Raw genomic sequence first — 19,725 nt, forward strand, 5'->3', positions numbered from 1 at the left:
CCTGACGCTGGGCCCAACATGTTTGATTGTGGCACGTTTTAAAGCAAAGGTAATTGGCTTGTGACACTTTTGTATAAGGCATAGCGTTGCCAATCATTGCTAACAAGAAATCGTAAAGCCACCGGAACAGGAAGTATGGCAGATAAAATGCAATTGGATAAGATAAATTTTATTATCAAATAAGAATGTTAAGAAATTTCATAGGGGTTTATTTTAAGCAACAAAAACCACAATCACTAAAAAAATTCTTAAGAAAATTCCAGTTAGAAAACAAATCACAATAATTTGCCAATATTTAATTTCTATTGGAAATTTTTTCTAAATTTCTTTTCTATAGGATTTTTTTTTGTCAAAATTGGCCATAGGGTAATCTGTTTCCATTACAAATAGATAACAAAAAAATCCTTGTTTTTTAAAGTTAGGCCGAAAAATTTGTTTTTTGCTTTGTAACAGCATTTGTATGAATTATTTCAAGACCAAATGAATTTTGCAGTCAAATGCTATTACAAAGCAAAAAACACAATTTTCTGCTTAACTTTAAAAACAACTTTAATAGAAACAGATTAGCCTGTGGTCTGCAGCCGAACAATATCCGATTGTATGAAACATTTAAAGACCAAATAAATTTAGCGCAAAACATGTGAAAATTGTTTTTCTTCAAATATCATTTCTTAAGAAATTTTGTCAAAATTTAATTTCCAAGGAAATTTTGTGAAAATTACATTTGGAAATTTCTATAGGAAATTTTGTCAAAATTTCATTTCTATAGGAAATTTTGTCAAAATTTCATTTCTATAGGAAATTTTGTCAAAATTTCATTTCTATAGAAAATTTTGTCAAAATTTCATTTCTATAGGAAATTTTGTCAAAATTTCATTTCTATAGGAAATTTTGTCAAAATTTCATTTCTAGGGAAATTTTGTCAAAATTTGTCAACATTTCATTTCTATAGGAAATTTTGTCAAAATTTCATTTCTATGGAAATTTTGTCAAAATTTCATTTCTATAGGAAATGTTGTCAAAATTTCATTTCTATAGGAAATTTTGTCAAAATTTCATTTCTATAGGAAATTTTGTCAAAATTTCATTTCTATAGGAAATTTTGTCAAAATTTCATTTCTATAGGAAATTTTGTCAACATTTCATTTCTATAGGAAATTTTGTCAAAATTTCATTTCTATAGGAAATTTTGTCAAAATTTCATTTCTATAGGAAATTTTGTCAAAATTTCATTTCTATAGGAAATGTTGTCAAAATTTCATTTCTATAGGAAATTTTGTCAAAATTTCATTTCTATAGGAAATTTCGTCAAAATTTCATTTCTATAGGAAATTTTGTTAAAATTTCATTTCTATAGGAAATTTTGTCAAAAATTTCATTTCTATAGAATATTTTGTCAAATTTCATTTCTATAGAATATTTTGTCAAAATTTCATTTCTATAGGAAATTTTGTCAAAATTTCATTTCTATAGGAAATTTTGTCAAAATTTCATTTCTATAGGAAATTTTGTCAAAATTTCATTTCTATAGGAAATTTTGTCAAAATTTCATTTCTATAGGAAATTTTGTCAAAATTTCACTTCTATAGGAAATTTTGTCAAAATTTCATTTCTATAGGAAATTTTGTCAAAATTTCATTTCTATAGAAAATTTTATCAAAATTTCATTTCTATAGGAAATTTTGTCAAAATTTCATTTCTATAGGAAATTTTGTCAAAATTTCATTTCTATAGGAAATTTTGTCAAAATTTCATTTCTACAGGAAATTTTGTCAAAAATTTCATTTTTATATCTAACCTATGGGAATTTTTGTCGAAATTTCATTTTTAATAGAAAAATTTTGTCAAAATTTCATTTCAAGTAAATGTAATCAAAAGTGGCACACGTAATAGAAGCTATTTACTTAGAAAAGGGTAGTTTTAGTACCATTTTCCCCAGGAAACAGATTTTTTGTAGTACCCTTCTCCTTGGAAAAGCATAGTTTAAGTAGCTCGTCCTTAAGAAAGGCTAGTTTTAGTACCCTTTTCCTTGGGAAAGAGTTGTTTTAATACGTTTTTCCTTCGCAAAGGGAAGTTTAAATACTCTTTTATTGGCCTTTTCCCTGTGAAAGGGTTGTTTTAGTACCATCTTCTCTGGAATAGAGGGAAAGGGGTACTTTTAGTACCCTTTCCCATTAAGGAGTGAAAAGGTAGTTTTAGTACCCTTTGCCTTAAGAAAATGTAGTTCAAGTACCTTTTTCCTTGGGAAAGGATAGTTTTAGTAATTTTTTTCCTTGGGGAAAGGTAATTTTAGTTCGATTCATTGGAAAGGGTAGTTTTAGTACCCTTTGGCTTGGAAAAAGTGTTAGTACCCTTTTTTCTTTGTAAAGGGTATTTTTAGTAATCTTTCCCTTAGGAAAGTACCTTTTTATTGGGAAAGTTTAGGTTTAGTAGGTGAATCTAGTGTCCTTGTCCATGGGAAAGGGTGGTTTAAGTATCCTTTTCCTTGGGAAAGGTTATTTCTAGTACCGTTTTATTGGGAAAGGGTAGGGTAAGTACCTATTTCCTTGGGAAAGAGTAGTTTTAGTACGCCTTTCCTTGGGCAAGGGTAGCTTTAGTACACATTTCCTTATTTTTAGTAATCTTTTCCTTGGGAAAAGGTAATTCTTGTACCCTTTTCCTTGGGGAAGAGTAATTTTAGTATCATTTTCCTTGGGGAAGGGTAATTCTATTGCCATTTTCCTTGTGGAAGGGTAGTTTTAGTGCCCCATACGTAGAGAAAGGGTAGGTTTAGTACTCTTGGAAAGCGTTAGTTTTAGTACCCTTTTCCTTGGGAAAGTTTAGGTTTAGTACCCTTTTCCTTTCGAAATGGTATTTTTTTGTAACCTTTTCCTAGGGAAAGGGTAGTTCTACTACCCTTTTCCATATGAAAGGGTGGTTTTAGTACTCTTACCTTGGAAAAGGGCTGTTTTAGTACCATTTTCCTTGGGAAAGGGTGTAATGTTCCGTTGGAAAGGTTATTTCTAGTACCTTTCTATGGGAAAAGGGTAGTTTTAGTATCTTTTTCCTGGGGAAATGGTAGTTGTAGCAGCCTTTTCCTTTGAAAAGGGTATTGGTAACACACTCTTCCTTTGAAAAGGGTAGTTTCAGTTCAATATTTCTTGGGAAGGGGTATTTCTATTGGCTTGCCCAAAAAGTAATTGCGGATTTTTTAAAAGAAAGTAAATGCATTTTTAATAAAACTTAGAATGAACTTTAATCAAATATACTTTTTTTACACTTTTTTTCTAAAGCAAGCTAAAAGTAACAGCTGATAACTGACAGAAAAAAAAATGCAATTACAGAGTCACAAGCTGTGAAAAAATTTGTCAACGCCGACTATATGAAAAATCCGCAATTACTTTTTGGGCAACCCAATAGTATTTTTTGTACCTTTTTTATTGGGAAAGTTAAGTTTTATTATTTTTTTCTTAGGAAAGAGTATTTTTAGTAACCTTTTCCTTGGGAAACGGTAATTCTAGTAGCCGTTTCCTTTGGAAAGGGTAGTTTTTGTTTTTTCTTTAAAAGGGTAATTTTAGTACCTTTTTGCTTCGGAAAGTACCCTTTTCCTTGGCTAAGGGTATTTTTAGTACAATATTCCTTGGGAAGGGGTATTTCAAGTACCCTTTTCATTGGAAAAAGGTAGTTCTAGAACTCTTTTCATTGAAAAAAACCGTGGGCATACGGTACTGCCTTCTGTAGCATAACAGGCGATATTCGGGTCGGACGATTTGTAAGGTTTGAACGTATTTATCGTCCAGATTATCATTCCCTCAATCAACGGCAGTTACTCAGCACTGCTTTATATTCGAGGGATATCCGTAACATGGGATATTCATGAGACACTAGTTACATACGAGCACCCCGGAAAGTGAGTTGTAGCCAGGAGTTCGAGAGTTTCGAAATCAGACTCTTTCCTTAAATTCTTCGCAGTACTGTGATTTTGTTTTTCCGCCTTGGGGATAAACACCACTCTGAACTACCTCCATGCCCTAGGTATGTTAGACAGTAACAGGCATGCCCTGAAAATCCGTTCCAGTAAAGACAGAGTGAACCCAAAGGACTTTTTCACCCCCTTAATCCATTTGAAGAAACACACAAATTAAGCCTTTTTGACCGTTCTCAACTGTGTCAAGTGCGGTCCCAATCGGTTTATAACCTAATATAGCACCCTTATAAACCGATCTCCCGATTTGTCTTCTTGAGCCCTGGAAACCACAATTGTGGTTCGATTTGGCTTAAATTTTGCAAATAGTGTTCTGTTATGACTCTCAATAACTGCTTCCATGTTTTTGCAAATTTTTAGGATTTAAAACTTAAATGAAATTTTTTAGAAAATAAATATTTATGTTCAATTACATTTTTATACCCTCCACCATAGGATGGGGTCATTGTCATTCCGTTTGTAACACCTTGATCTGAGACCCAACAGAGTATATATATTCTTGATCCGTCCGTCCGTCTGTCTGTCAAAAGCACGCTAACTTTCGAAGGAGTAAAGCTAGGTGCTTGAAATTTTGCATAAATATTTCTTGTTAGTGCAGGTCAGTTGGCATTGTAAATGGGCCAAATCGGTCCATGTTTTAGTATAGCTGCCATATTAACCGATATCGGATCTTGACTTTTTCAGCCTCTAGAGGGCGCAATTATTATCCGATTTGGCTGAAATTTTGCATTAAGTGTTTTATTATAACTTCCAACAACTGTGCTAACTTTGGTTGAAATCGGTCTTTAACCTGATATAGCTTTCATATAAACCGATCTGGGGTCTTGACTTTTTGAGCCTTAAGAGGGCGCAATTCCTAACCGATTTAGCTGAAATTTTGCATTACGTGTTTCGTTACGACTTCAAATAACTGTGCTAAGTAAGGTTCAATTCGGTCCATAACCTGATATAGCTGCCATATAAGCCGATCTTGATATAGCTGCCATATAAGCCGATCTTCAGCCCATTTGGCTGAAATTTTTGCATGAAATGTTTTGGTTTGACCATAAACAACTGCGCCAAGTATGGGGGAAATCGGTTCATAACCTTATATAGCTTCCATGTAAACCGATTTCGGATCTTGGATCTTTGGATCTTTTGGATCCACTAGAGGGCGCCATCTCGAGAGGGCGGATCTTGACTTCATAAATCGCTAGAGGGCGCAATTATAATACGATTTGCCAGAAATTCTGCATGAAATGTTATGGTTTGACCTTCAACAATTGGGCCAAGTATGGGCGAATTCGGTTCACAATCTGATATAGCTCAAATATAAACCGATCTCGGATCTTGACTTCTTTAATCGCTAGAGGACACAAGTATTATCAGATTAGGCTGAAATTTTTCATGAAGTGTTTTGGTTTGACCATCAACAACTATGCCAAGTATGGGCGAAATCGTTTCATAACCTGATATAACTCCCATATAAAGCGATTTCGTATCTTGACTTTTTAAGCCGCTAGAGGGCGCAATTATAATACGATTTGCCTGAAATTTTGCTTGAAATGTTTTGGTTTGACCATCAACAACGGTGCCAAGTATGGCTTTAATCTGTTCATAACCTGATATAGCTTCCATATAAACCGATTTCGGATCTTGACTTCGTGAGCCGCTAGATGGCGCAATTATAACACGATTTGCCTGAAATTTTGCATGAAATGTTTTAGTTTGACCATAAACAATTGGGCCAAGTATGGCTTTAATAGGTTCATAACGTGATATAGTTCCCATATAAAACGATTTTGGATCTTGACTTTGTGAGCCGCTAGAGGGCGCAATTATTTACTGATTTGGCTGAAATTTTGCATGAAGTGTTTTGGTTTGTCCATCAACAACGGAGCCAAGTATGAGCGAAATCGGTTTATAACCTGATATAGCTCCCATATAAACCAATTTCGGATCTTAACTTCGTGAGCCGCTAGATGGCGCAATTTTAATACGATTTGCCTGAAATTTTGCATGAAGTGTTTTGGTTTGACCATCAACAACGGAGCCAAGTCTGAGCGAAATCGGTTTATATCCTGATATAGCTCCCATATAAACCGATTTTGGATCTTGACTTTTTAAGCCGCTAGAGGGCGCAATTGTAATACGATTTGCCTGAAATTTTGCATGAAATGTTTTGGTTTGACCATCAACAGCGGTGCAAAGTATGATCGAAATCAGTTTATAACCTGATATAGCTCCCATATAAACCGATTTCGGATCTTGACTTCGTGAGCCGCTAGATGGCGCAATTATTATACGATTTGCCTGAAATGTTTTGGTATGACCATCAACAGTTGGGCCAAGTATGGCTTTAATCGGTTCATAACCTGATATATTGTGATTCCCATATAAACCGATTTCGGATCTTGAGCCACTAGAGGGCGCAATTTGAGCCGGTAGAGGGCGCAATGTTTATCCGATTTGGCCGCAATTTTGTATGAAGTGTTTTGGTTTGATCATCAACACCTATGACAAGTATGGCCCCAATCGAATAATTGCGCCAGCCTCTAGAGGGCGCAATTATTATCCGATTTGAAATTTTGCCAATCGACTTCTATTCTTAAATATGGCTTGAATCGGTTATGGACCATATAGCTCCCATATAAAAACATCTCCCAATTGCATTTCTTGCGAAACTATAGGGCGCAATTCTTATCCGATTTGGCTGAAATTTTGCACAATGCATTCCACTATGGTCTCCAACAGCCAGACCACCGCAGTGGGTTATTTCATGTACACCAAGTTATGGAATAGTTGAAATCGCATAGCATTTCTTATCCATTATCCTTTGTTTGCCTATAGAAACATATCGGCCAAAGAACTTGACAAATGCGATCCATGGTGGAGGGTATATAAGATTCAGCCCAGCCGAACTTTGCACGCTTTTATTTGTTTTTCAAATAAAAATGTTCTAAAATTTAAAAATTTTTTTTTGAAAAATTTTATGTAAATCGAATTGTCTTAGATTTGATGTCAATCAATACCATTGCTTACATTATTTTAACAACCCAATGTCTCAACAAATGTTCAAATTTTATACAACCAAACATTAAATAAGCTTTTAATTTAAAAACACAAAGAAAACAACATGTGTTTCTTTAACTATCCATTTGGAAGAAAAAAAGAGTTATAAAATGTTCAAATGAAGGTCATGTATGATCGTAAAAGCGTATCACAAAACTGACCATCGCCTATTTGTTGTGGCCGATAATTATCACTGCGATTAGAGTAGGAAGAGAGTTGTTCTCTTCAAAAACTACAAAAACAAAATGTTTGTAATCGGTCAATTTTATCCATTGTGAGTTTTTAGCTGACATGATAAAACTTTTAATGCTTAGGCTTAGGGTAATTACACCCACTTACAAGTACGAAACAACCTGCTACAAAAACGTCAAACGTTCCAATGGCCTATCTATCTGCCTGCCTGCCTGCTGCCTGCCTTTAAGCCAAGGTGCCATATTTATGGCTCAGTTAAGCAGTTGCATTCAGGTGATAATTATCCAAAGTTGGCGGTAGTCATAAACAAGACTCGAGATGATTATGGGGATATTCGTTGGTGTTGTTGTTGTTATTAATGATTGTCACATCCCATGAAAACGTCTACGACCACCACCATTGCGGCTGATTCTCGGCAGCGGCGGCATGGCATGTGTTGCTGTTATTAGAAAGTTCCATTGAAATAATCATCGCAGCTGTTCGAAAAACGAGACAGCTATGAGGCACAAAAATGAATTTGAAAAAAAAAGATTTAAATAATAATAAAAAAAAATTTACATTTCGATTTAACACTCAAGTGCGAATCACATAACAATACTCAAGTAATCGAATACTGGCTATTTCAAATGCGCCAATTGGAGGCGTATCTTCGGCAAGAGGTGGAAGTGGCTGCCGCCAACACCGCCACTACCATCATTTGAGCAACAAATACAGAGATGACACTCTCTAACAGAAATAAAATACAATATGAACCAATATAAAAAAATGCAATGACCTTTAACAATATTTATCATAAAAATACATTTTTACAAAATTATTGAAAAAAAAATTAAATAAAAATAAAATTTTTACCGAATTTTCAATAAAATTTACTTTTGATAAAATTTTTTATTAAATGGAATTTTGACAAAAATCTTATACATAAAAATCAATTTGTGTTTGTTTGTGTGTTCCTTATAGACTCAGAAACGGCTGATCCGGTTTTCTTGAAATTTTCACAGATGGTAAATTTTTTGATATCTGAAGGGGGGGCGGACCCTCCCCCTTACCCTAATTTTCAGAAACGCCAAATCTCCGAGATAGGTGGTGCGAGGTGGTGCGATTAAGGCGAAATTTTGTGTGCTCTCATATAGTACCCTAAAAATTAATATTTGGTATCCAAATTTCGGATAGGGTACGTGGGGGGGCCGCCCCATCCTAAAACCTACCAAACATATATTTAAACCAATCACGACAATATGGGACTCAAATGAAAGGTATTTGCGAGTAGAATACGAATCTAAAATCCAAATGTGGGACCACGTTTCTGGGGGTCCACCCCTTCCCCCAAAACACCCCTCAAACAGGACTTATTTACTGACCATGGCAATATGGGGCTTAAATAAAAGGTACTTAAGTGTAGAATTCGAATCTGATATCCAAATATGGGACCAAGAGTTTGGGGGGCCGCCTCTGCACAAAAACATCCCCCAAAGGGACAAATTTAGGACCATAGCAATATGGGGCTCAAATGAAAGGTCTTTAGGAGTAAAGCACGAAAATGATATCAATATTCGAGAAAAGTGTCTATGGGGCCACACCAACCCCACAACACCACCCCCACAACACACCCCCACAACACACCCCCACAACACACCCCCACAACACACCCCCACAACACCACCCCCAAAACACCACCCCCACAACACCACCCAAATAGGAAGTATTTGCTGACTATTGCAATATGAGGCTGAAATAAGAGGGTTTTTAGAGTAGAACACGAATCCGATATATATTTTCAAGGCCCACACACTGAGTGGCCGCCCATCCTCCAAAACACCCCCCAAGCCGGTCATGCTTGCCGACTATGGACATATGGGGCTCAAATTAAAGATATTTGGGAGTATGGAGCCACACCACCCCCACAACACCATCCAAATAGGAAGTATTTGCTGACCATTGCAATATGAGGCTCAAATAAGAGGGTTTTTAGAGTAGAACACGAATCCGATATATATTTTCAAGGCCCACTCACTGAGTGGCCGACCATCCCCCAAAACACCCCCCAAGCCGGTCATGCTTGGGGACTATGGACATATGTGGCTCAAATTAAAGATATTTGGAAGTAGACCACATTTCTGATATCAACATTAGGGACCAACTGTCTAGGGAACATCCCACCACCACAATAACAACCCCCAAATAGGACGTATTTGCTCACCAAGACAAGGCAATATGGGGTCAAATAAATGATATATAGAATAGAGCACGTTGTTGATATATTTTCCGGGCTTAGTGTTTTGGGGGAGCTACCCCAATCCCCGAAACACCCCTAAATCGGACACATTTACCGATCAGGTCAATGTGGAGCTTAAATAAAAGGTATTGGGGGTAGAGCAAGAATGGATACCCACTATTGGGACCAATTTTCTGGGGGTCTACCCCTTTTTCAAAATACCCCACAAACAGCAATTTTTTACTGACCATCGCAATATGGGGTTTGATTATCTTGAAATTTTCACAGATTGTGTAGGTTGGTCCGGAAGGAAACATAGGCTAAAAAATGTTTTGATATCGGAAGGGGGGAGGACCCTCCCCCGTTACCCCAAAAGTACTACCCAAAAATAAAAGTGGACCGATCGGCACAATATGGGAATTAAATCGAAGGTATTTAGGAGCAGAGTACGAATTTCATACTAAAAATTGGGTCCAAGTAACCGAGGGGGCCGCTCCAACCCCAAAACATTAGAGGAGCATGACAATATGAAACTCACATGAAAGGTATTCGGGAGTAGATTACGAATATAGTCAGGAAAAAGGAATAGGCTTTAAAAATTGTTGATATCGGAAGGGGGCGGACCCTCCCCTTACCCCAAAAACACCACCCAAAACCAAGAATTGGCCGATAGGCACAATTTGGTTATCAAATGAAAGGTATTGGAGACTAGAAAACGAATATCGTATAAAAATTTGGGTTCAAGTACCCAGCGAGACGCCTCAACCCCAAAACTCCTCTAAACAGATATATTCGACGTTCCTATCCTATGTGGGACTCAAATGAAAAGTATTCAACAGTAGATTTCAAATATGGCATAAAAAACTAGGTCCAAGTAATGGGAGGCTGGAAGTGGACCGCAAAACCATCACAATTTATCGTGGGCGAAGTTACGAATGTCATCCGAGGCGGCAAATCATCTAAGGCGTTGGGACCCGACGGAATCTCTACATTGATGTTGAAGAATCTGGATTCACCTTACTACTGTCCTCAACCTATCTTGGAACACTCTTATAGTTCCCGATGTCTGGAAAACGGACAGAGTGATCCCGCTGCTGAAGCCTGGAAAGGACCCGAGTTTGGGGGAGTCGTACAGACCGATCTCTCTTCTCTCACCAGTGGCAAAGACGCTTTAGGCATTACTCCTCCCGAGCCTCTTTGGAGAATTTTCATTCGGCGAGCATCAACATGGATTTCGAAGACTGCATAGCACAACAACAGCTTTGCATGCCATCACCGCACACATCTACCGTGGCTTCAATCAGCCTATCTTGGAACACTCTTATAGTTCCCGATGTCTGGAAAACGGACAGAGTGATCCCGCTGCTGAAGCCTGGAAAGGACCCGAGTTTGGGGGAGTCGTACAGACCGATCTCCCTTCTCTCACCAGTGGCAAAGACGCTTTAGGCATTACTCCTCCCGAGCCTCTTTGGAGAATTTTCATTCGGCGAGCATCAACATGGATTTCGAAGACTGCATAGCACAACAACAGCTTTGCATGCCATCACCGCACACATCTACCGTGGCTTCAATCAGCCCAGGCCATGTGATAGGACGGTCCTCGTGGCACTGGACCTATCGAAGGCATTCGACACGGTTAGCCATGCCAAATTATTTGAGGACATCGCCAACACCTCCCAGCAGCCAGACTTGAAACGCTAGGTCGCGAATTATCTGTGTGGTCGCCAGTCATTTGTGGAATTTAGGGATAAGAAGTCGAAGCACCGTAGAGTAAAACAGGGAGTTTCCCAAGGTGGGGTGATATCTCCGGCACTGTTCAACCTATCCCCAATTCCTATCCACATCATGGCATCAGGCATCCCACCCATTGTTGACATCTGTGATAGGTTGAAGAAACCTTGTTAACCACGTACGAAGCAATTGACCGCTCTGCAGTTATGCAGCGCCAGTGTGGTCTCATCAGGTTTGTGGCACGCAGTTTAATAATATTCAGATCTGTCAGTATGCCTCCCTCCGAACTGCGACGGGCGTCTCCTCAGTTCTTATGTGTGAAGACATAACTACATGCTGTCTAAGTAATACCTTTTGGACTATTATCGCAGAGACCATCCAAATCATCATCTTGTGGATAGATATCCGCGTGAGGTTCAGCGCTGCAGAGAGAACCTCTAGATCAAAAGGCATATCAAGCAGGTCTAGACAACATTCATGCAGAAACGGTAGCAGATGCGGCAAATGGCTACCGGGTGAATGTAGTCCTTGGAGAACGACCGCCTGCCATTGCACCTGAAGATATTGACCTTCCCCGGTAAACCAGAGTAGTTCTAGCTCAATAACGTTCCGGCAAATGCAGCCGCCTCAACTCCTACCGAGCAAGGATTGATGCCGACTTGCAAGATGTATGTTCCGATTGTAACCCGGGGACCGCACGATACACGTCACCTATTTAACTGCCCAGCCAGACCCAATCGACTCAGACCCAGATCCCTGTGGACGCACCACATCTTAGTCGCAGAGTTCCTGGGTCTTGACACTCAACAGAATCCAGCAGACGAGAGATAGAACACAATAAACTGCTACAACAACAACCAATTATTTATTGACCATCGCAATATGGGGCTTAAATAAAGGTATTTTGGGAGGAGAATATGAATCTGATATCCAAAATTTTGGGCACCGACCCTTCCCCAAAACTCCCCCCAAAGAATACAAATGTACCGACCAAAGTATTTGAGATAAGAAAGAACGAATTTGATAACCAATTGTGGGGCCAAGTGTTTGGGGGACGCCTCATCCCATAAACTCCCCTTAAACCAATGACAATATGGGGTTCAAACAAATGGTTTTTGAGAGTAAAGCACGGTGCTGATATTTTTTTCAGGGCAAAGTGTGTGGGGGACCGCCCTAACCCCCAAAATACCCCTAAATCGAACATACGTATCTACCCATCATGACAATATGGGGCTCAAATGTAAGGTATTTGGGAGTAGAGCACGAAATTCATATCCACTTTCAGGACCACGTTTCTGGGGGTCCACACCACCCCCTAAACCCAGCAAACCGTGGGGGCCTTCACAATCCCAGATTCCCCATGAGAATATCGGGGTAAAATAAAGTCTTTGTATACCCACCATGTCCGTCCGTCTGTGCGTCTACAGTCTTTAAAAATAGAGATATTGAGGTGAAACTTTGCACAGATTCTTTTTTAAGTTCGAAGATGGGCTATATCGGACTATATCTTGATATAGCCCCCATATAGATCGATCCGGGATTTAGGGTCTTAGGCCCATATAACCCTCATTTATTATCCGATTTTGCTGAAATTTGGGACAGTGAGTTGTGTTAGACCCTTCGACATACTTCTTCAATTTGGCCCAGATTGGTCCAGATTTGGATATATTTGCCATATAGACCGATCTCTCGATTTAAGGTCTTGAGCCATTAAAAGGCGCATTTATTGTCCGATTTCGCTAAAATTGGGGACAGTGAGTTGTGTAAGGCCCTTTGACATCCTTCTTCAATTTGGCCCAGATCGGTTCAGATTTGGATATATCTGCCATATAGACAGATCTCTCGATTTAAGGCTTTGGGCCCATAAAAGGCACATTTATTATGCGATGTCGGCGAAATTTGGGACAGTGAGTTGTGTTAGACCCTTCGACATCCTTCTTCAATTTGGTCCAGATTTCGATATAACTGTCATATAGACCGATCTCCCGATTTAAGGTCTTGAGCCATTAAAATGCGCATTTATCGTCCGATTTCGCTGAAATTGGGGACAGTGAGTTGTGTTAGGTCCTTTGACATCCTTCTTCAATTTGGCCCAGATCGGTCCAGATTTGGATATATCTGCCATATAGACCGATCTCTCGATTTAAGGCTTTGGGCCCGTAAAAGGCGCATTTATTATCCAATGTCACCGAAATTTGGGACAGTGAGTTATGTTAAGCCCCTCGACATACTTCTGCAATATGACCCAGATCGGTCCAGATTTGGATATAGCTGCCATATAGACCGATCTCTCGATTTAAGGCTTTGGGCCCATAAAAGGCACATTTATAATCCGATGTCGCCGAAATTGGGGACAGTGATTTAAGTTAAGCTTCTCGAGATTCTTCTTCAATTTGGCCCAGATTGGTTCAGATTTGGATATATCTGCCATATAGACAGATCCCTCGATTTAAGGCTTTGAGCCCATAAAAGGCGCATTTATTATCCGATGTCACCGAAATTTGGGACAGTGATTTAAGTTAAGCTTTTCGACATACTTCTTCAATATGACACAGATCGCTTCAGATTTGGATATAGCTGCCATATAGACCGATTTCTCGATTTAAAGCTTTGGGCCCATAAAAGGCACATTTATTATGCGATATCGCCGAAATTTGGGACAGTGAGTTATGTTAAGCCCCTCGACATACTTCAGCAATATAACAATACTACACGAGGAAGTAAGAGCTTTTGGTCGTTCGTGAAAAGAGTAAAGGGTAGTTCTTCATCTATTCCAACTCTTGTTAAGAACAATCAAACGTTCACTGACCCGGTTGATAAAGCTAATCTGTTGGCTGATATATTTGCAGGGATTTCTTCCCTGCCGGATAGCAATCAACCACTCCCCTCAATCGAAATCTATCTGGCATCATGCCCCAAATATTTTTTCGAACTGGTGGAGTTAAAAGGGTTCTTGAAAATCTAGACGTAAATAAATCCCCGGACCCGAATGAGATATCAACACTTGTCTTACGCAAGTGTTCTCCGACGCTCGCTCGTCCATTACGCAACCTATTCAACATCGCCTACCGTGCGGGAGTCTTTCCGGCGCGTTGGAAGGTTGCGAACGTTCAGCCAATACCCAAGAAGGGTGAGGCAAACCACCCTGCGAATTATCGGCCAATTGCGATAAGCTCCGCTCTATCCAAGGTCAGGGAGAGCATGGTTAATCACCATCTTGTGAGGTACTTAGAAATCGCTCTACCGGCGACCTCATGGCACTTCTGTCGGAACGTTGGAGTCGCTCAATCCACCAGTTCGGTAAGAGCAAGGTTGTGGCTCTGGATATCTTCAAGGCATTTGATGGGGTCTAGCACGGTGCATTACTATCAAAGCTTGTCGCATTTGCTGTCGGTAATGGCTTCGTTCGATTTATTTCGAGCTTTCTCAGAGATCGCACTATTCGAGTCGTTATAGATGGGTTCTCGAACAATAAGCACAAATTGACCGCAGGTGTACCCCAGGGCTCTGTTCTTTCTCCTTCTCTTTTTCTAATTTTCATCAACGATCTGTTGGGTCAGACATCGAATCCGATCTACTCATTTGGGAATGACAGTAATCTCTGTCATTCGTACTCATTCGACCATAGGCCGAATCTTCGAGAGATTGACGACAAGAGGCGGGTTATGGACGACACACTCTGTCAGGATTTGCTGGCCATTTCTGAGTGCGGTCGAATGAATCGAGTAGATTTTAATGCATGGAAGACTCAGTGCTGCTTGTTGTCACACAAACGATTCGCTGACCCCTTACGATCAGCTTTGTCTATCAACGGGGTAGATTTTGAGCAATCAGAAGCTCTTGATGTTCTGGGCATGAAAATACAAAGTGATGTCCGTTGGACTAAACATGTATTTGAAGTGTCGAAAGAAGCATTCAAGTATTTAGGCTTCCTTAAACGGTGAAAGAACTATTGGGTTGCCCAAAAAGTAATTGCGGATTTTTTAAAAGAAAGTAAATGCATTTTTAATAAAACTTAGAATGAACTTTAATCAAATATACTTTTTTACACTTTTTTTCTAAAGCAAGCTAAAAGTAACAGCTGATAACTGACAGAAGAAAGAATGCAATTACAGAGTCACAGGCTGTGAAAAAATGTGTCAACGCCGACTGTATGAAAATCCGCAATTACTTTTTGGGCAACCCAATAGCTAGACTTGTACTTATTAGTAGTTGGACCAAATCGGAACATATTTCGATATAGCTGCTATGGGGCATAAGGTATGCATTTTTTTGACGAAAGGTGGTTTACATACATACCCGAGGTGTTGGGTATCCTAAGTTCGGCCCGGCCGTTCATCTAACATGCAAACTTAAATGACCCTAAAACCCCCGAGCAAATTTATAGACCAATAAAGATCATATGGGATTCAGATAAAGGTATTTATATTGTTATATTTTAACAAAAATTTTTAAATTTTTCCTCTTAATAAAATTCTGAAAAATTTTTTGTCGAAATTTTTTTTCTGTAATCCAGTGTTAACTGCAATTCATAGCCTAATGAACCTTTGTAACATTGAATGGAAAATATTGCCACAGTATTTTGCCTAACCTCGAGCATTTGTAGACATATATTTCCGTTTAAAGGTCATAGAACAATGTCGAGGTTATGCACCGAGAGAGTAATCAATTGAATCAACATCTAGTGCTCGTCTCGGTTGCCTGGATGGGGTTAATGATTCTTGTCCGGATGTGCCTTCAGACACACACAGCTGGACATCTGCACCCCCGCCATTAAAAGGCCAACCAGTTGTGGAGCTCTTGATGGTGTGTTAACTGAAATGGTTTGCCCGTTTGTTGAATATTTTGGGATATGTCGATGTTTGCATTTTGAATTTGTATACCCCTTTTGTAGCAGCCAGCACATATATACACATCCATACATACATACATACTTATGAACATATGCATGTGTGTATGTTTGTATGCCTGTTTATTGGTTAATACTTAAAATAGTTACCTGACTTTGCAAGATATGAGAATATATGTACAATACATACATATATGCATACAAACATATCTACCCCTTTTCGCCCTGCCACCAGTAGAAGCCGCCTGCTGGAAGACTGGCTTGGTTCGTTCAGTGAATTGGAATTCCTTTGTTAATTAGGAACCAACTGAAAATTGTTAAGCCAACAAATAATCTCTCTATTATTATTTTTAATACAACTACTTGGTGTATACATACATATATGTATATGTGTATATTTTTAGGAGACTTTAACAGCAATGCTCAGCAATTCAAAACGGACTTAGCCAACCTGTCGCTCCCCACCATAACCAAACCTTTGAATTTTACTGCCATCAGAAGTCGGTCAGCATTATGATTATGGCATATTTAACTGGGTGGATATGCTCATTTTGATGCATTTAAACTTCAAATTAGATCATTTTCGCACTGGATCCTGAACTGGAATCGCGAAACTATTCTGTGAATCATGGGATCATTGTACCACTGGGCAATGACTTAATTGACACATTTCAAGTTATGATAAGACGCACCCTAATTTTCTGAAACAGTTTTTCCCATAGTTTATTGCTAAACAATTTTTATACCCTCCACCATAGGATGGGGGTATACTAATTTCGTCATTCTGTTTGTAAATCCTCGAAATATTCATCTAAGACCCCATAAGGTATATATATTCTGTCCGTCCGTCCGTCTGTCTGTCCGTCCGTCCGTCTGTCTGTCGAAAGCCCGCCAACTTTCGAATTAGTATAGCTAGCCGCTTGAAATTTCGTACAAAGACTTCTTATTAGTGTAGGTGGGTTGCGATTCTAAATGGGCCATATCGGTCCATGTTTTGATATAGCTGCCATATAAACCGATCTTGCATCTTGACTTCTTGAGCCTCTAGAGGGCACAATGCTTATCCGATTGGAATGAAATGACGTGTTTTGTTATGACTTCCAACAACTGTACTAAGTATGGTTCAAATCGGTCCATAACCTCATATAGCTGTCATGTGAACCGATCTGGGATCTTGACTTTTTGAGCCTCTAGAGGGCGCATTTCCTATCCGATTTGGCTGAAATTTGGCATGACGTGTTTCGTTACGACTTACAACAACTGTACTAAGTATGGTTCAAATTGGTCCATAACCTGATTTAGCTGTCATGTAAACCGATCTGGGATCTTGACTTTTTGAGCCTCTAGAGGGCGCATTTCCTATCCGATTTGGCTGAAATTTGGCATGACGTGTTTCGTTACGACTTACAACAACTGTACAAAGTATGGTTCAAATTGGTCCATAACCTGATTTAGCTGTCATATAAACCGATCCGAATCGGACCATAACTTGATATAGCTTCAATAGCATCGTAATTCTTATCTTTTATCCTTTATTTGTCTTAAAAGAGATACCGGGAAAAGAACTCGACAAATGCAATCCATGGTGGAGGGTATGTAAGATTCGGCCCGGCCGAACTTAGCAGGCTTTTACCTGTTTTTAAATACCTTTCACAGTGGCAGAACCTTTTTATAACCACCACCGAAGGATGGAGGTATATTCATTTTGTCATTCCGTTTGCAACACATCGAAATATCCATTTCCGACCCTATAAAGTATATATATTCTTGATCAGCGTAAAAATCTAAGACGATCTAGCCATGTCCGTCCGTCTGTCTGTTGAAATCACGCTACAGTCTTTAAAAATAGAGATATTGCGCTGAAATTTTGCACAGATTCTTTTTTTTGTCCATAAGCAGGTTAAGTTCGAAGATGGGCTATATCGGACTATATATCTCGATATAGCCCCCATATAGACCGATCCGCCGATTTAGGGTCTTAGGCCCATAAAAGCCACATTTATTATCCGATTTTGTTGAAATTTGGGACAGTGAGTTGTGTTAGGCTCTTCGACATCCTTTGTCAATTTGGCTCAGATCGGTCCAGATTTGGATATAGCTGCCATATAGACCGATCCTCCGATTAAGGGTCTAAGGCCCATAAAAGCCACATTTATGGTCCGATTTCGCTGAAATTTGGGACAGTGAGTTGTCTTAGGCCCTTTGACATGTTTCTTTAATTTGGTCCAGATCGGTTCAGATTTGGATATAGCTGCCATATAGACCGATCCTCCGGTTTAGGGTCTTAGGCCCACAAAAGCCACATTTATTATCCGATTTTGATGAAATTCGGGGCAGTGAATTGTGTAAGGCCCATCGACATCTTTCGTTAATTTGGCTCAGATCGGTCCAGATTTGGATATAGCTGCCATATAGATCGATCCTCCGATTTATGGTGTAAGGCCCATAATAGCCACATTCATTATCCGATTTTGCTGAAATTTGGGACAGTGAGATGTATTAGGCCCTTTGACATATTTCTTCAATTTGGTCCAGATCGGTTCAAATTTGAATATAGCTGCCATATAGACCGATTTCTTGATTTATGGTTTTGGGCCCATAAAATGCTCATTTATTGCCCGATGTCCCCGAAATTTGGAACAGTGAGTTAAGTTAAGCCCCTTGACATCAATATCGCACAGATCGGTCCAGATTTGGATATAGCTGCCATATACACCGATATCTAGGTTTTAGGTTTTGGGGCCATAAAAGACGCATTTATTGTCCGATGTCGCTGAAATTTGAGACAGTGAGTTTGGTTAGGCTCTTCGACGTCCTTCTTCAATTTTGCCCAGATCGGTCCAGATTTGAATATAGCTGCCATATAGACCGATCTCTGGATTTAAGGTTTAGGGCCCATAAAAGAGGCATTTATTGCCCGATTTCGCCGAAATTTGGGACAGTGCTTAGTGTTAGGCTCTTCGACATGTTTATGCAACTTGGCCCAAATCGGTCCAGATTTGGATATAGCTGCCATGTAGACCGATATCTTGTTTTAAAGTCTTGGCCCCATAAAAGGCGCATTTATAATCCGATGTCACTGAAATTTGACACAGTGACTTATGTTCGGCTTTTCGACATCCGTGTCGTATATAGTTCAGATCGGTATGAGGTATATGAGTATAAGGTATGAAATTTTCACCGAATTTTGATGGAAGGTGGTTTACATATATACCCGAGGTGGTGGGTATCCAAAGTTCGGCCCGGCCGAACTTAACGCCTTTTTACTTGTTACAATATAAATTTACTGTCCGACTTAGGCAAATGTTTTTGATGAGAAGGGCACCGTAGCGCAGAAGTTAGCATGTCCGGCTGTGATGCTGTACGCCTGGGTTCGAATGCTGCATTCGTGTTAAGTTCGGCCAGGCTGAATCTTGGGAAACCACGACCATGAATTCTGGTACAAATTTATGCAAAAGAACTTAGCTGAAGGACTGTGCCAAATTTGTGCCAAATCAGGAACAAAATTGAAGCTTCTAGGGGTCGTGAAAGACTAATCGAGAGATCGGTTTCTATGTGAGCTATATTAGGTTATGGTCCTATATGGACCATGGTTAGATTAGGTTTAAGTGGCAGTCTGCCATCAGACTCACTTAGACGTTTTTCGTCCATTGGGATAGACACAGGAACAGAAGAAGGAAGATGCCTTCTAGTTCCTACCGTTGAACCATCCAGATCGCTTTA

Source organism: Stomoxys calcitrans, chromosome 5 (assembly GCF_963082655.1).
Source record: "Stomoxys calcitrans chromosome 5, idStoCalc2.1, whole genome shotgun sequence".
Classification (NCBI taxonomy): Eukaryota; Metazoa; Arthropoda; class Insecta; order Diptera; family Muscidae; genus Stomoxys; species Stomoxys calcitrans.